Raw genomic sequence first — 13,601 nt, forward strand, 5'->3', positions numbered from 1 at the left:
AACAAATGGATGCTTAGCTGAACCCAAAGAAGGAAAACAAGATACTTGCATGTTGCTAACAGCTGTGACTATAATTTACGGCATTAATTACTTTCTATAGCAAACCGCTATCCTGGGTAGAAAGAGCCTAAGATCTAATTTATTTTCTTGATCAATGGAGCTGAATACAAAGGCGACATGCAACATTTCTTGTATAGTAAATCACACATAAAACTCAGCAACTATTTAATGTGTTCACAGAGTCCAAGTTCGCACAAGGATTTAAGTTGTTCCATCACTCTCAGTCTGTAGCATCTTTTTAATTTTTGGAATTTCATTTTCCCTGTGAGGAAACAAAGGCCTGACTTTCCCAAAGGTTCATCCCATGGGCACAGAGCAAGAGACACCTGTTTACAAATCGGGCCCGTTGATTTTGTCTCAAAGTTTATTGCCCAATTTTCTATCAATGGGTAAACCCTAATGAAGTTAGAAGCACAGAGGTATCAATAAAGGTGGTGGTTTGAAGAATTTCCAAATAGCCTGCCCAGTTGCAAGCTGCTTGGGTGCATTGCATGTGCATACTTTATGCAAATTTTCAAAGAGAAACTACCTGCATGGTTACTCTTTGAAAACAAGTGTGAAGTATGCATGCTAAAAGCATCCCCGTACTTTGCACCTGCTATTTGTGTGGGTGGTGGGGAGGGCAAAATAATACCTGCAGATTTGAAAATTGAATGTAAGTGCACATTTATTTATATTTTTAAGTCTTTATTTATTTCTTCTGCTTAAACACTGCCTCCAAGTTGGTTAACAATACAAGTAATATCCATGCATGACCCCATGATCAACTTTCTCCTCTTCCTCCCCGTCCAAATAAATGCATGCACATTATGGAAGATCAAAGGTATTTTTAGCCACGAAGGAAAGTTTCAGCCAAGGTATTTACTCATGTGAATGCTTTTGAAAATTGTCCTCCCCACTTATATCCCAGAAGGCAACAAATATAAGAACAAAGAGGACAAACCTGTGCAGCTTAATCTTGAAGTCAAGGCATAGAAACAAGGGTTTTTAAACTAATGCTGGTACAGAGGAAGCCCTAGAAAAACTGCAAAGCATGCAGTAAGGAGTGAATGCAAATTAACAAGGGAATAAATATAGCTAAGTACACAAAAAAACACTGTGACAATATTGCGCAAGTCAATTAAAAACATACGTATGATGATGTAAACTATAGATTACTTCTTGAAAAGGGAAGAACACAACATTATAGAGGAAGTTATTTGGGAGGGGATTATACATTCATTTCGGAGTAAACCAAACTGAAACAAAAATGCCCAGTTTGGTTCAGTTTATCATTCATTTTAAACCAAATGCACATTCCCAGCAGCTAGTAAACATCCTGACGACCTTCAAAGATGCCATGGATGATCTCAGTGAGATCATGAAAGAGGTGATCCCCGTAGTCAACATCCTGTAGAATGAGTTAGACTGTTTCTAGCAGGAACAGGGACTTGACAGGACAAGTGGGGTTGTTTGTGGACTTTTTGCAGTAGCGTGTGCAAGATAAGCTGAAACTGCTTACACAGAAGGCTACTTATACCCGTACTGTGTGTATGACCCATGGAAGAAGATGATGTTGCATAGGATGTGGGGATGGGAACAAGAGGAAGAGTGGGGATGCAGTAAAAGAAACTGTGGGCACCCACATAGTAGTGTCAGCCAGAATAGCACCCTATCGGCTGCCCCTTCCTTCCCAATGTTTATCCACCACCCCCACCCCCCCCATCCCTCTACAGCCACATCTCATAATGTTCACGTCTTGGAACAGGACACAGCAGAGGGATTATCCTTCTCCACCATAGGAGAAGCCAGCACAAAAATCAGTCACATGCTATCTAGCAGCCATTATAGAGAAAGCAGCTCCCAATTTATTTATTTAAAACATTTATTATTTGTCTTCCTGATACATATCACTCAAGGCAATGTATTGTGCACCCCATCACCATATGGGGCACACAAGGCCATGATATGACCAGACCTACCAACGTGGCCCAGCAATCTACCCGCCAACCGGCACACCTAGTGAACAGGCATTCTCAATAGTAGGGGGATATTGTGAGTCCACATTATTCATGGCTGGTGCCAGAGATGATGGAAAAGTTAATTTTTCGTAAAATAAATATACTGTTGGATTTCCAAGAATTTCCATACAAATGGAAGAAGGACTGTGTACAACTACAAAGAACTAGTGTCTATAGTATCGGCCCTCTGTCCCTTGTTGTGCCATTGGCTAGTGCCTTTTGTTTGGTTGTATACCACCTCTACGGATTCGTGATCCTGGAACCCATCTACTGCTACAAAAACCCGTCTACTGCTACAAAAAGCCAGCCAGGTGGGGAAATGAATGATTCTTCTCGGTTGGAGAAGAGCGCTCGATGTCATCTACTTGGATTTCAGCAAAGCTTTTGATACGGTTCCGCACAGGAGACTGGTGAATAAAATAAGAAGCTTAGGAGTGAGTGCCAAGGTGGTGGACCTGGATTGCAAGGGTCGGTGTTGGGACCGGTCCGGTTCAATATCTTTGTGAGCGACATTACAGACGGGATAGAAGGTAAGGTTTGTCTTTTTGCGGATGACACTAAGATCTGCAACAGAGTGGACATGCCGGAAGGAGTGGAGAGAATGAGACAGGATTTAGGAAACTGGAAGAGTGGTCGAAGATATGGCAGCTGAGATTCAATGCCAAGAAGTGCAGAGTCATGCATATGGGGTGTGGAAATCCGGAAGAACTGTATTCGATGGGGGAGAAGGGCTGATGTGCACAGGGCAGGAGAGAGACCTTGGGGTGATAGTGTCTAATGATCTGAAGTCGGCGAAACAATGTGACAAGGGCGATAGCTAAAGCCAGAAGAATGCTGGGCTGCATAGAGAGAGGAATATCAAGTAAGAAAGGGAAGTGATTATCCCCTTGTACAGGTCCTTGGTGAGGACTCACCTGGAGTACTGTGTTCAGTTCTGGAGACCATATCTCCGAAGGGACAGAGACAGGATAGAGGCGGTCCAGAGAAGGGCGACCAAAAAGGTGGAGGGTCTTCATCAAATGACTTATGAGGTGAGATTGAAGAATCTAAATATGTACACCCTGGAGGAAAGGAGGAGTAGGGGTGATATGATACAGACTTTCAGATACTTGAAAGGTTTTAATGATCCAAAGACAACGACATAACCTTTTCTGTTGGAAAAAATCAGCAGAACCAGGGGTCATGATTTAAAACTCCAGGGAGGAAGACTCAGAACCAATGTCAGGAAGTATTTCTTCACGGAGAGGGTGGCAGATGCCTGGAATGACCTTCCAGAGGAAGTGGTGAGACCAAAACTGTGAAGGATTTCAAAGGGGCGTGGGATAAATACAGTGATTCCATAAATCTAGAGGATGTGAATGAAGACAAGAGGCATGGGGTGGCTTGAGGGAATGTTGGCTACTACCTGGAGATGAATATCCTTATTCAATATGTTACTCCAACATTGCTCTATGCTTTCAACGGAAAGAAGAAATGTGGAAAAAGGATTTGCAACCACATAAAAGCCGGGGAGTAGCTTGCTTGTTCCGGGCGGTTACTACCCCAAACCAAAAAAATACCTGATACTTCACTTTTCAACACAAATCCAGTATAGCTCTCTGCTTCAACGGCAGGGGAGGAAATTTTTGACAATTCACGCATATCCAGCATAGCCCTCTGCTTCAATGGCAGGGGAGGAAATTTTGACAATTCATGCATATCCAGCATAGCCCTCTGCTTCAATGGCAGGGGAGCAAGTCTGATATTTCACTTTCAATGCAAAGCCAGCATAGCTCTCTGCTTCAACGGCAGGGGAAGAAGTTTGACACTTCACGCATATCCAGCATAGCCCTCTGCTTCAACGGCAGGGGAGCAAGACTGATACTTCACTTTCAATGCATAGCCAGCATGGCTCTCTGCTTCAACGGCAGGGGGGAATGAAGAAAGGTGGATCTATATTCAGGCAACAATCAACAAGGACTGAATTACATAGTCTGAATAAACAGATAAGCATGGGTGTAGCTTGCTTATTGCGGTGGTTAATACCCCTAACTAAATTAAGCTATTTCACTTAGATGCAGGTCCAACACTGCTCTCTACATTAATGCTGGGGGTGGAAGGGAAGGGAAATAGAATAAAAAAAGGTTACTAAGAGCCAAGAGAAACAGATAAGTATGTGAGAGAAAAAAAAAGTGCGAAAGCTTGCTGGGCAGACTGGATGGGCCGTTTGGTCTTCTTCTGCCGTCATTTCTATGTTTCTATGTTTCTATGTTTCTTGTTGCTGCTACTGATGCTGCTACACTGGCCTGCCTCTTTCTAGACCTGTGTCTTACTGTTTTCTTGCACTATTCTTGGGACCCTGCCTGTTTCTCCCACCCTGCTTCTGTGTTGGTTATACTTGGGCGCTTTGTTTCCAATTAGAAAAACTGTAAAAAAAAAAAAAAAATACATTGCAAGTTACTCTTCTCAGTCCGCCTCTTTCCTGGTTCTGCACCTTGCTGTTTTCTTGTACTGCTCTAGTATCCCAGCTTAGTTCTCCCACCTTGCTTTTCTATTGGTTATACTGGGGTGTTTTGTCCCAAAAAGAAAAAATGTAAAAAAGAAAAAAAATTGCAAGTTTCTTCTCCCACCCTGCCTCTATCCTGTTTCTACACCTTGCTGTGTTAGTTTGCCACTGTTACTGCCTAGCCTGCTTCTGGCCTTTTCATGATGCCTTGCCACTGTTGGTATAATTTGCCTCTTTACAGTGCCTTGGCATATTCATGCCACCATTGTTGATGCACTTTGCCCCTCTCATGTTGCTTTGAGTTGTGATGCCATTGTGCTGTTTTCCATAGCCCACATGCTACATTTGGATGTTTTGATGGTATTGTGCTGGTATTGTGGGTTTTGATGCCACTGCGTTGTTTGCTGTTCCTTTTACTCTATGTCTTGCGGGTTTTGATGACACTATAATGTTTGTCATTTCTCCATAATGTACACCCTGGGAGTTTTGATGCCACTTTGCTGTTTGTCATACTGTGATTTTGCTTCTTGGGGATTTTGATCACATTTTGCTGTTTGCCGTATCCCACATCAGAGTTTTCAGGCCACTGTTGCTGGTGCCTTACCCCTCTCACTAAAATTTGGAATACTTATGCCACTGTTGCATCTACTTGGTTGCTCTTTCGGTGCCTTGTTGTATTCATGACACTATTGTTGGTGCCCTTTGTCCCTCTATTGAAGCCTTGAGGTTTTCTTGACACTCTTGCTGCTGCTTTGCTCCTCTTACAGTGCTTAGGGGTGTTGCTGACTCTGGGCTACTTTGCCTTATTATGATGCCCTGTGCTATTCATTCATGCTATGTTTGGTGCCACTTTAACACAAGCTTGGTGTCTTGGAATGTTCTTCCCGCTTCCTGCAAGTTTCATAGAATTGAATAGAAAACCCCAATTTTGGAGTCCAAAATAGGATGTATTGCTTCCCCCATTGACTTTAATGGGAAACAAATCAACAAGTAACATAAATAAACATTTGTTTTCATTTGAAACAAATGAAAAGAATTATGGAGGCATACAAAACAAATTAACAAACCAAAATGAAACAGTTTTCAGTACAAATCCCTAATTACCACTATTTATCATTTCTAAAGTGCTACTACACATATGCAGTGCTGTACACAATCATAAGAGATAGAGGCTGCTCCATGGAGCTTACAATCTTATAGACACAAACATACAGGACAAACAAGAATCTATGGGATGTAGAGAAGTGCTTAGGACTTAAAAGCAGCTTCAAAAAGTGGGTTTTTAAACTTAATTTGAAAACAGGGAACATGATGAACTGACTCGGGAAGTGGAGGAGAAGGGCACAGATAAGAGTGACTTGCTCGATTAATGGATTTCATAAGGAAGAGTGTAGGGAGAGAGAAGAGTAATGAGGAGCTACAGAGTGAATGTGTTTATCGGTGAATAGATTGAACTGGATGTGGAACATAAGAACATAAGAACATGCCATACTGGGTCAGACCAAGGGTCCATCAAGCCTAGCATCCCGTTTCCAACAGTGGCCAATCCAGGCCATAAGAACCTGGCAAGTACCCAAAAACTAAGTCTATCCATGTTACTGTTGCTAGTAACAGCAGTGACTGTCAACTTAATTAATAGCAGGTAATAGACTTCTCCTCCAAGAACTTATCCAATCCTTTTTTAAACACAGCTATACTAACTGCACTAACCACATCCTCTGGCAACAAATTCCAGAGTTTAATTGTGCATTGAATGAAAAAGAACTTTCTCCGATTAGTTTTAAATGTGCCACATGCTAACTTCATGGAGTGCCCCCTAGTCTTTCTATTATCTGAAAGAGTAAATAACCGATTCACATCTATCTGTTCTAGACCTCTCATGATTTTAAACACCTCTATCATATCCCCCCTCAGCCGTCTCTTCTCCAAGCTGAAAAGTCCTAACCTCTTTAGTCTTTCCTCATAGGGGAGCTGTTTCATTCCTCTTATCATTTTGGTCACCAGGGATTGTATTGAAGAAAACAATTGCAAAGCATAGCATTTACTGTGGAGTACAATACCTATCTCGTGAAGAGCAGGGGACCCTCTAGCTAGGGGTGTGCATGGCAAAAATGTAGTTTTATTGTCATTTCTTTTAGTTTCATTTTGAATAATTATTGTTTTTAAATTTGTTCTGTTTTTATGAACACATAATCTGACTGGACGCATTTAGTGTGCACTATTTTGAATTAGTGTGTACTAGATATGAACCCCCCCCCCGAAATGTTGTGGGTTGTTTTTTCAATTCAAACAAGAGCACATCCTTATCTCTTACAGGAGCTCTGCATTGGGTCACATAGGTGTGCTCTCAATTTAGTATTGCATCGTGCTTGTAAGCGAGCAGCCTAATGTGGCATTTAGTGTACCTTGGAAGGTTTTGTGGCATGAGATGGGGGTAACCATATCAAAATGTGCCATCCTAGTTTGCGGTTGAAGCAGTGCCACATTGGGCCAGCAGGTGAGCAGGTTTTTTTTTGAGGGGAAGAAGCAGGCAGTGACAGCTGCCCACGTAATGCTTCTTGTGATATGTAGTAACTGTGTTTGCCATCAACAATAATATTTTATAGTTATTACCACATTACAATGGAAGAAAAAAAAGGCAATGCTATGCAACTTCTCACTATTTAACATCACCCAGATGACCGAAAATTGCTGAGTGCATCTAATGCTCCTAGAGTGTATAAGATATGTGACTGTTGGCACAGGGGACCATTGACACTAATTTCTGCATCACCAGTTCTTGACTGCACTTTTAAAACATCTGCTATAAATGCAAATTTGACAAATTCATACGGTCAAAGGGTCATCTGAACTTTGAGTAATACATATGAACCCTTCATTACACTATTAAATAAAACCTGATTCATGTAAAAAAAAACCAAACATATTATTTGGGGATTTGAAAAACTAGTTTACAAAGCTTGTAGTTTACAGAGGTATAAAGAAAAAATATCTGCAATATGAGAACAAGTAGCTTAAATATTTAATTTAACAGAATTTCTCTGAGCTGACAGAAATTGATAAAATGTAATTATCTCTTGTGATTTTGATAGCTAATACAAAATCTTTAATATTTGGTCAATGAAAAGACAGAGACAGACGCATAATATTTGTTGCCATTGTTTAAGTGATATTAAAATAATAATTTATTTATTTTTATATACCAACATTTGATCTCAATTGAGATATCACACCGGTTTACATTCAGGTACTGTAGATATTTCTTTACCCCCAGAGGGCTTACAATCTAAGTTTTGTACATTAGGCAATGAAGGGCAAAGTAAGTTGTCCAAGGTCACAAGGAGCGACAGCAGGACTTGAACCCTGGTCTATAGTCCACTGCTTTAACCACTAGGCTATTCCTAATAATATTAACATGTAATAGTCCCTTAAACCAGGCAGCTTTACATCAATATTACTAGAATATCATATATGGGAGTCAGTAAGGTAGTGGTATCTCAGGGTCACATGATAGCAAACTATTTAAATCCTTCTATTCAGTCTTTCATATCCATCTTGGGAGGGATCAGAGAAGGGGGTCAACTAAAGCTGAGTGATAGGATGGTGAAGCTAGGGTTGGATGTGAGAAGGAGGTGCATTCCCTCCACAGGGGATGGGTTTTGGGGAGAGGGATAAAAAGGTGCTTCCACAGGCACTGCATTTGAGATCAAATCTGAGCTGAGAAAAGTAAGAGAACGTATAGCGACTGACTCAGTCTACGACCCAAGAGAGAGGAGTGGTGTGGTGGAAGAGCCGGCCCTAGAGATGAGGGGTGGTGTTTGTCCTTGTCATAAAAGGTCTTTTAAAGCCGGTGTAAATAGGGGTTGCCTTGGGGCTTTCTTAAAGTCTTGCTTGTCATTTAGAATTCTGATGGAGTTGGGTATGGAATTCCATAAGATGGGGCTGGCGATGGAAAAGTAGGCCGCCACCTTTTCTTTTTGGTCTGGGGATGGAAAATATGTTGTAGATGTCTTTGGAGAGTTGATTCAGTGCTTTTCAGCCAGGATTTGGTGATGCAGAAGATGTCAGGTAGGGTGTCTAGGAGAAGGTCATGGAGGATGGGGATTTTCTTGGTGATGGACTGGGTGTTGGTGAGGAATAGGGTGAAGATGGGGAGAGTGGACTAGAGGATGTGGGGTTGAAGGGGATGTTGGTGAGGCGTCTGGCATGGTGTGAGGTGAGTGTTGTTTTGTTGGGATTGTGGGAGTGGATGGGGTTAGGGTTTTGGTGGTGGATGAGTTTGGGAATGGGGCGAGGTGCTGCCATGTTGGGTTAATGGGGTGGGTGACTACAGTTGCTGTTTACTTGGAGCTTGGAGTGGAGGAGTGAGGTGGTGGAGGGATTGTGGTTAGGGTGGTGGAGGTGGTGGAGGGTGGTTAGGTAAGGGATGGTAACAAAGGGTGGCACAAAGGGGCGCACTAAGGGGCAGGCCTCTTAGTTGTGATCCTTCAGTGCGCGACATCCGGCACACGGTGCCTGAGGCCTTCAGGAGGCTTTAAAGCCTGTTCCTGCTCTCCGCCTCTGGTGAGGTGGAGCTTGCTTGAGGGGCGGAGCATCGACAAACTGGGCCTGGGGAGGCTGGGTCAAGGTAGGCCCTTACCCCGATGGGTGCACACCGATTGTGCTAGCCTGGTGGTCCTCTTCAGATGGTCAGGTTGGGTCCATCATCTGAAGGCCGCAGGTCGAGTCCGGCGTCTCGGTCAGGTCCGGTGTGCCTCAGATCGGGTCGTGCAGGCCGCTGGTCCAGCGTGCCTCGGATTGGGTCGTGCAGTGCCTCGGATTTGGTCATGTAGGCCGCGGTTTGGTTCGGGCAGGTCGCGGTTGGGTCGGGTCCTGCAGGCCGCAGGGCCGGGGAGTGTACGGCGGTGGTTTGCTGTGCAGGGCGTGGCAGTTGCAGTCAGAGAGGCAGCGCCTGAGGCCTGCAGGAGGCTTTAAAGCCTATTCCTGCTCTCCGCCTCCGGTGAGGTGGAGCTTGCCGGAGGAGTGGAGCGTTGGCGAACGGGGCCTGTGGAGGTATACTGAGAACAGAATTTCCTTTTCCTACCTATCTCAATGGCAGGTAACATTTTCCCTTAGGTACTGTTGCAGCTGTTGTGCCCCTTCTTCCAATGCCGCCCCCCCCCCCCCCCCACACAAACACACACACACTCCTGGGTAAGGTCAGACAACAGGGAGCAGGAGGTGGAAGGCACAGACCCACAGTTTGTTGCAGCAGCTCAGGCAAAAACAGAAAAAATCTGAAGCACATTGGCAAACATTTCCATCTTTAATATTTTTCCATTTTTTATATCATAAAAATTAAGTAATTTTTCAACCTTGCTTGGAGAGGAATAAGGATCTTAGGTATCAGTACAGGGATGAAATCTCAGGGATGGGCAAAAGAGGTGAAAGGACCATAGAGCTGGGGGTCTGTATGTGCATTTGAGTAGATTTAAATGATGCAATGTGACAGGCGAAGTCTGGTTAAGCAATTTAGTCCATTCAAGGATGGGGAACTAGGCCACCCTAAAATCCTGCTGGCTTTCTGTGTGTGTCACAGTCTGAAAATCTCCCTCAGACCATGCTGTAATAAATATTAGATCCAGAATCTCTCTGCACACATGGGCACAGACCATGGGGAAAGAGGCATTGAGATGGGAAAAAAAGTGACATAGAGTACTTCGGGAGTGAGTGTGATACTTGGTTATTGGAGGAAAGGGTGATGCAAAAGCTTGCCTCTGGGGCATCCATTCCAGGTCAATCAACTCCTGGATGACTTCCAGCACTGGGAAATAGCAAGAAGCTTTACGAAGAGACACCAGGATGGGGTTCTTCTTTGGCTCCGCCATAGGGCCCGTGCCTGGAACTCCCAGAGTCTTCAGGGTCTGGGAGACTAGTGCCGGTAATTCATCACTGTGGAAGAAATGGAGCATGGTCTGGTATGGTTCCAGGCCTGAAGGGATTTCCCCAACCTCCAGTGGAACCCGTCGTCATCCGTGGTATCTGGGTCCCTGTCAGAGATACTCTTATTGAGGCTTGGCATGTCTCGTGTCCCTCAGGCAGGAGCAGGAAAGCGAGGCCCCCCACATTGGGGTCTAACTCGGGCAGGAACCGGGGATGACTGTGCCTGATCAAAGGCTTGGAGGCGTGAAAAAATTCCAACCAAGAGAAGGCTGCTGAATCCATATTTATCCCAGGGGAATCAGTATAGGGGCCACTGAACTGCCCCCGCTCGGGGAGGACGCCATCCCAGAATTGCTCAGGTCCAGGGAGCTACCAGATAAGGTCGCAGCTCACCCGTCCTCTGACTGGGATGGGCCGGGCTTGGAAAATTTTTAAGAATTCAGCCCTCCCTTGGCCTCCTCACAGTGCTGACACATGCAGGATTCCAGGTCAGACTATTCAGCTATAATATGGCAGGCCGCACAGAGAGAGTGTCGCCTGTGCTTCTTTGCTGCTGGGACCATAGCCTGTGTGGTTTTTGCATTTAGCCGGTTATTGTATATCATGCGCGCACCGACTCGCCTCGGCGTGCATATATGTAAGCTGTTGGTTGTGCGTGAAGTTGCACATTGTTATGCGCAACGTTATGCATGCAGCTATGTGCACAGCCATGCGTGTATCTACGCGCACCTTAGGTGCACAGGCCAGCCCGCACCGCACGTACCAATGGCTGAAGGAGGAAAATGGCGCTGCACCAAACTGCGCGCAAGATGGCGCCGCCGCGGATCGCCATGTAGCTAGTCGACCAAGCCGATAACAGGGCCTAGCCCATCGGGGGGCCGCTCAACCCATTCGTAACCCCCTTCCCTCACCTAAACGGAGAACAGGAACGAAGTTGGTATGGCGAGCCGAGCAAGGAGACCAGAGGAAAGACTTACTGAAGCCCTTCCACGTCTCTAGATTGGAGGAGTTCTTCTCTACTTACCTGGTCTCAGTGCTTACTGGCTGAGTACAGAGAGGGCTTTGGCCTTCACTGCTGTACTCAGCTTCTGCACCCGCGGCCTTTCAGCTGCCTCAGCAGCTAAGTCCACACCAGGAACCGGCAATCGGACCAAGGCACACCTCTGAAGGATCTCGGAAATCGCCTCCGGAAATCTCAACTGGGGGAGGGACCCTTAGGTATCACCACAGGAGAGCGGGGCTCGATCTTCTTCTAAATGCTTTGTGCTGCAATCCTGCTAACACCGTGCTAGTGTAGGGATAGCGTCTGCATCTGATAGGAGACGGAAAGATACTGAAGTGCTGAGGTCACTGCAGTGGTATATCTAGAGTGACGTCAGCTTTGAATCCTGATTCCATTTCCCATCTGCTAGCAGAGGAACACATAACCCACTGGTCCTGAGTCCATCTGGCTACACGCTAGGAAAATGTTATTTTGATGGACATTTTGAAAAATAGATGGAAATAGAAGCACCATGGAAATACATTAGAACGGATAATTTTTACATTTCAAGACAGCAAAAGAAAAAGGGATTTTTTTTCCAACCAGAATATGGCTCTTTCCCTAAAGATTTGTGACAATTGAGTGCCCTATATATTTTTATGATTTTATTCCAATTTGTTTTGTAATTTTGTGACATGCCATCTTTAAATACATGAGCACCTTATTGCAGAATGAGGTTGATATTCAAAGGCATTTATCACGATAACAATAAAGTTATCTAGATAGAATATCAGAGGCACTTATCTAGCTAAATTTTAGCTGGATGATTATATGTATAATTTAGGGATGTTTTGGGAATGTTCTGGGGCAGAACACAGATAGATGAATTTAAACAAGCTTATCCAGAATAGATTCAAAAGAGCATATCCAGAATAGATTATCCCCCTCCGCCAACCCACAAGCTTCTCACAATGTGATTATACATGCCTTATGTTAAGGTTTTTCTCGTTTTTTCTTTTTTGTTCTCTTAATCTATATTTTCCATATTGCTCTCTTGTTATTCCCCTCCCAGTTTCATCTCCCTGTTAATATGTATTTTCCAAGCTTAAATGTTCAAATGTAAACCGGTATGACGTCCCCCACTAATACTGATATATAAAAGTATTTAAATAAATAAATAAACATTCGGCTAGTTTCAATATTTGGAGTTAGCTGAATTACTGGCTGATACAGAAAAAGTCGCAGGAGAGCGGGCGAGCACACAGGCCACTCTCCTGGGCGTGCAATTCAGGAAGGTGGCCTATGCAAATTAGGGCCCACGGTAAAAAGAGGTGCTAGGGACACTAGCGCGTCCTTAGCACCTCTTTTTGGAGAGGAGCGGCGGCTGTCAGAGGATTTCCTGCAAAATTGAACGTCCGGTTTTCAACCTGCGAGCCGCGGGCCGATTTAAATGTTTTAATTTTTTTATTTGTTGACTATTTTTAACTTTTGGGACCTCCGACTTAATATCGCCATGATATTAAGTCGGAGGGTGCACAGAAAAGCAGTTTTTACTGCTTTTCTGTGCACTTTCCCGGTGCAGGCAGAAATTAGCACCTACCTTTGGGTAGGCGCTAATTTCCGAAAGTAAAATGTGCGGCTTGGCTGCACATTTTACTTTCTGTATCACGCGGGAATGAATAATAGGGCCATCAACATGCATTTGCATGTCGCGGGCGCTACTAGTCTTGGGGAGGTTGGACGCACATTTTCGATGCGCTATTACCCCTTACTGAATAAGGGGTAAAGCTAGCGTGTCGAAAATGCACGTCCAAATGCGGGTTAACAGTGTACTGTATCGGCCTGTATGTTATTCAGCTTTATCTAGATGCCAGCAGCGGGAGGTTTAAGTTATAAGGGACTATGTCCCTGGCTATTCAAAGAATGTCACTCGTTAAGCGGTTGTTTGTTAAAAATAAAAAACTCATGGAAAGGGCTTGCAGCCAGATGCAGCTATTCCCACCCCACTACAAAGATGCCTGAGTATCCCTCCACCTCCCCAAAGCAAAATAAGTTGTGCACCTGATAAATTTACAAATAAAATAAACTGATGCTGCTTTGTTAATCCCTGTACCATAATCCTGTCCATTCCTTGCCTCACTCCCCACCTATT

The sequence above is a fragment of the Rhinatrema bivittatum genome, chromosome 2 (genome assembly GCF_901001135.1).
Source record: "Rhinatrema bivittatum chromosome 2, aRhiBiv1.1, whole genome shotgun sequence".
NCBI lineage: Eukaryota > Metazoa > Chordata > Amphibia > Gymnophiona > Rhinatrematidae > Rhinatrema > Rhinatrema bivittatum.